The 4000-nt window shown below is 46.0% G+C and overlaps 1 protein-coding gene across 1 annotated transcript in view; it reads left to right on the forward strand.

Moving 5' to 3' along the window:
* The first annotated feature begins 313 nt into the window (after positions 1-313).
* Positions 314-4000, forward strand: part of LOC140720706 (oxidized low-density lipoprotein receptor 1-like) — a 36376-nt gene continuing 32689 nt past the window's right edge. Inside the window, exons 1-3 of the mRNA XM_073035537.1 lie at positions 314-413; positions 1415-1506; positions 3733-3988. The gene's annotated coding sequence lies outside the window, so the exon portion shown is untranslated. The remainder of the gene's footprint in view (positions 414-1414; positions 1507-3732; positions 3989-4000) is intronic.

Consider the following 4000-nt stretch of genomic DNA (forward strand, 5'->3'; position numbering starts at 1 on the left):
CTTCGCCGTCTCCATCATCGCGTACGTACCCATCTCCCCATCTCCGTAATCCAGTCCACCCGCTAAACACCCCCATCTACGTCGCCCACCCCCACTCTCCTCCTACTCTGTGTTACAGGCAATTGTGCGGAGTATGAGGGAGATATGACGGCTTGTGTTTCACCTCCTCCCGTACCATGGCTATCGATCGCCAGGATCTGAATCTCTCCACAACTCTGTATGCACAGGCCGGTCATGTGGTTGAACACCACTTGCATCAGTGCCTGCAAACTCACCACCCTTTCCCTGGCCTCCTCTCTCCTCCCCTTCCTTCCTCTAACGGCAGCACACAGTCCGCTCACACACACACACGCACCATCCCCGAGAGTCACACACGATTCAAGACTACTGGAAAGCCGAAATGCTGGGTATTGGTGAGTGGGGAGACCGGAGGAGGGAGAGAGCTGCGCACTTTTGCTGACTCCAGTAGGGGTGTGCTGCGACGGTGCGGGAGGTACTTCACATGTCCAACCCCGGGAGTGTGATGGGATAATATTTAGGGAGCTTCGCTGGTTATCAGACCCAAGGACTGTGCATTTGGACGGTGTGGACGGAGCCTCACTCTGTGTGTGACCCCGGAGTGTGTGTTGAAACAATATGGAGGGAGTTGCACTCCGTGTATGATCCAGGGGGTGTGTGATGGATCGTTGCGGAGGGAGCGTTACTCAGTGTATGTTTCCAGGAGTGTGTGATGAGATTGTATGGAGGGATTCTCACTCTGTCTGTGACTCCTGGCCATGGGTCAGTGGATTTCGGCGTTTAAACAGACTCCATTCAGAGATAGGGAGCAAGAAAATGGCGCCTCACACGTTCTGCTCCAACGGCTGAATCTGAACAACCTTTCTGTGGCCACACTCTCCTCCCCTTCCTTCCTCTTTTCACAGCACACCATTACTACTCTATGATTCTTTTTTTATTTGTAATATATTTTTTTATTTTTGGAAGGTCACTGTACAGAATAATAATGGATTACGTTTTCCTCCATTTTGCTTTTGTATCTTACCCCTAAACAAACCTCCCCTCACCCGCTCTCCCCGAACATACAATGACAGCTAATTTATTTACAATACAACACTTCACAAATACAAGTACGGACATTTCACAGCCATATCCCCACACTACTTCAAGACGAATCCCCACACACATCTACAACATCTCAGATGATCCAGAATACACTCATATTAAAATTCATCAACCACCCTGTGAGGTAAACCATATGCTTTTAAAAGGGAAGCAACTTCCCAAGTACAATCAAATGCCCTCAACTAGTAGGTAATTCCTTAAGACTCCCAAAATATGACAAGAAGGGCCCCCATTTCGAATAGAACTTGCTCACCGACGCCCTCAGAGTGAATTTAATCTTTTCTAATTTCAGAATAAAACGTTACGTCCTCTAACCAAGCAGCAGCAGATGGGGGAGTGGCAGATTTCCAGACCAGCAAGATTCTCCTACGGACCAAAAGCGATGTAAGTGAAATGATATCCGACTGGTTTGCATTTAAATCCAAAACATCAAATACAAATACAGCTATAAGCGGGCAAGGTCTCGGTGTAACCACAAAACCTCAGTGATAATTTAAAAACCTAGTGCCCAGTAGCCATCAAGCCGAGGGCAAGACCAAAACGCATGCACTAAACCAGCCGGAGAGAAGGAACACCTGTCACAGCCAGCGTCTGTCCCAGGATATATGTCAGCACGCCTGGCTTTACTTAAATGTACAGTGTAAAACTTTAAATTGTATGAGCGCGAGTCTAGCACATGATGACGAGGAATGAACCCTATTCCGTGCTTTTGCCCAATATCCCTCAGCCAGATCCACACCAAGGTCATCCTCCCAGCTAGTCGTAGTTTTCTTTAGATTTTGAACACCCAAAGACATCAGCTGCGAGTATCGTACAGAGATCAACCCTTTATTATTAAAGCTATGAGTGTGTTTGTCCCACAACATAGCAGGTGGTAGATCAGGAAAAGAGGAAAAATTTTCCTTGGCAACGTGGAGAATCTGCAGGTATTAAAAAAATAATGATTATGCGGAAGGCCATATGTTCTGCACAGGTTATCAAAACTATTAAATATATTTTCAGTGCACAAATCCTTAATGCACATAAGACCATTCAAACCCCATTGTCTAAAAAGTGAATCGAGTGTGGAGGGAAGAAATAGATGGTTTCTATGAACGGGGCCCAACACTGAACTGATGTGAACGTATAGTGGCGCGAAATTGATTAAACATTTTGAGGGTGGAGAGCACGACAGGGTCAGATGTGAATTGAGAGGATTTCAATGGGAAGTTTCAGTGACCCCTCTCCTAACAACTTGAAATAATGTAGTTGACTTAAGTGCAATAGAAAGAGGCTCAACTGCAATTGCAAAAAGATTCTATAATTCTTAAGTGGGTGAGTGAGCGGCTCGACGTCCTGGTCCATATATGTACGAATGAAATCGATATGTATGGGGAGGTGGTTCTGCAGAGTGAGGTCAGGGATTTAGCTATTAAATTAAAGAACAGGACCACCACCCGTCCCAGTGTGTCCAGACACAGGAAGACCATACAGTTCAGCACGTGGCTCAAGCTACGGTGCAGGTGGGAGGGCTTCAGAATGCATTGTGTTTTATTCCAAGGAACGTGAAATTTCTACAGAAGAGATAGAAGACGGTTTACACGTAAACTACAAAACACAGTCAGAACAGACAAGACAACTTGTCTAAGTGAGGCTTTATGGGTGGAAATATAGAAACATAGAAAACTCCTCTGTACCTACTCCCCAGCACCTTAAACCCGTGTCCTCTTGTGGCAAACATTTCAACCCTGGAAAAAGCCTCTGATTATCCACACTATCAATGCCTCTCATCATCTTATACACCTGCATCAGGTGACCTCTGACCATCCGTCGCTCCAAGGAGAAAAGGTCGAGTTTACTCAACCTATTCTCATCGGGCATGCTCCCCAATCCAGTCAACATCTTTGTAAATCTCCTCTGCAATCTTTCTATGGCTTCCATATCCTTTCTTCAGTGAGGGAACAACAACTGAGCGCAGTACTCGGCGCGGTCTGGCCAGGGTCCTATATAGCTGCAACATTACCTCTGTGCACCGAAATTCAGTTCCATGAATTAAACCCAATACACCATGCGCCTTCTTAACCACAGAGTCATCCTGCACAGCTGCTTTGAGCGTCCTATGGACTCGGACGCAAAGATCATCGCCAAAGTCTCAGTAACCTCCTCCCTTACTTCCCAGAGTAGCCTTGGGTACGTCTCATCCGGTCCCGGCGACTTATCCAACCTGATGATTTCCAACAGCTCTAGCACATCCTTTTTCTTAATATCCACAATCTCAAGCTATTCAGTCTGCTGCAAGTCGTCACTACTATCACCAAGATCCTTTTCCATAGTGAATACTGAAGCAAAGTATTAATTAAGTACTTCTGCTACTTCCTGCGGTTACATCCACACCTTTCCACTGCCTCACTTGATACGTCCTATTCTTTCACGTCTTATCCTCCTGTTCCTCATGTACTTGTAGAATGCCTGGGGGTTTTCCTTAATCCTGCCACCAAAACTTTGCATGGTCACTTCTGGCTCTCATAATTTCCACCTTACGCTCCTTACAGTTTGCCTTATAATCTTCTAGATCTCTAACATTACCTAGCCCTCTGAAACATTTGTAAATTTCTCTTTTCTTTTTGACAGAGTTTCGCCTCTCTCTGATCACTTCCGAACGAGACTACCAGACTCTTGGGGAACAATATCTTGGGAGATGAACAGGACCAGGTGCCAATATCGACTAAAAGGCCTTGAGTTGTATTCGACCCTTGAATCCAGGACAATCGCGAATTCCCTTCGGGACCTCTGCCAGGCCACCTGTCTCAGGAATGCGTGCATCCTCAACCACAGCAGCTCTGTCCCCGAAAGCAAATTATTCTGCCGACGTTGACCAGCAGGAAAGGTGAGGTAAAAT

This window comes from Hemitrygon akajei, unplaced genomic scaffold (assembly GCF_048418815.1).
Source record: "Hemitrygon akajei unplaced genomic scaffold, sHemAka1.3 Scf000046, whole genome shotgun sequence".
NCBI classification, from domain to species: Eukaryota; Metazoa; Chordata; class Chondrichthyes; order Myliobatiformes; family Dasyatidae; genus Hemitrygon; species Hemitrygon akajei.